This window comes from Seriola lalandi, unplaced genomic scaffold (genome assembly GCF_002814215.2).
Source record: "Seriola lalandi dorsalis isolate HSWRI2012SDOR001 ecotype SW California unplaced genomic scaffold, Sedor1 jcf7180002054966, whole genome shotgun sequence".
Classification (NCBI taxonomy): domain Eukaryota; kingdom Metazoa; phylum Chordata; class Actinopteri; order Carangiformes; family Carangidae; genus Seriola; species Seriola lalandi.
Window position 1 is genome coordinate 2,218,448 of NW_019525517.1, and position 462 is coordinate 2,218,909.

Consider the following 462-nt stretch of genomic DNA (forward strand, 5'->3'; position numbering starts at 1 on the left):
TCGTTATCGATCTCAGATTGAAACAAACAAAGATGAAAATATTTCAGAAAGAAGGTTTGAATGAAACGATCCTTCAGAAACACCTGAGCTAACGTGGAGACAGAGCAGCAGCTGGTGTCGCTGTGCAGCTCAGGAACCTGTTGGTGTTGCTTAGCAACAGTCCAGGAACTGTTTGTGTTGTGGTAGAGAAACAATTGATGAAATAAACAAACAGATCATAGATGTGGTTGTTTATTGAACTAACATGGCGCTGAGGGACAGATGTTGATCAGTGTCAGCTCAGCTGTGATTGGCTCTGACCGGATCAGCTGATATTCACCAACATCACGACAACAACCTGTACCGACACACTGAGACCAGACTGTTGTCACGGAAACCACGTTCAAACTCGTCACTCACTTCACCTGAGATTCACTCTGTTGGTCACGTGACTCGTTTCAACATGAGCCCGGGAAAACAGAC